Here is a 373-nt window from a genome sequence, read left to right as displayed (position 1 = left end):
TAACCTTGGGCACTGTGCACCAATTAAAAACTGCTATCCTTTACTGCCAGTAGAAACCAGATTCTAGGTCCTAACCCTAAGCACGCAAAACATCCCCAATACTATCTCCCAGAAAAATAATACGTTTCCCAGTTACTGACTATCAGAAATTCTTATCAGTCCCTAAATCCCAGAAGAAATCAGTTTCTCTATCCCTTACTGAAGTTTATAAAGTAATTCCTCCCAGGAAAGCGTTTCCCAGTGTATCTCTACTCCTCCCTGTATCTCTGCTCTTCACTATTGGGTATCAGTTGCGTTATCAGTAACCTCTCTTCGTGAGCCGGGATCAGTATTCCACTTGTGAACTGTTCGGTTAGAGATGGTAGGTTGGAAA

The sequence above is a fragment of the Polyodon spathula genome, chromosome 40, assembly GCF_017654505.1.
Source record: "Polyodon spathula isolate WHYD16114869_AA chromosome 40, ASM1765450v1, whole genome shotgun sequence".
Classification (NCBI taxonomy): domain Eukaryota; kingdom Metazoa; phylum Chordata; class Actinopteri; order Acipenseriformes; family Polyodontidae; genus Polyodon; species Polyodon spathula.
Note: the sequence above shows the minus strand (reverse complement) of the source record.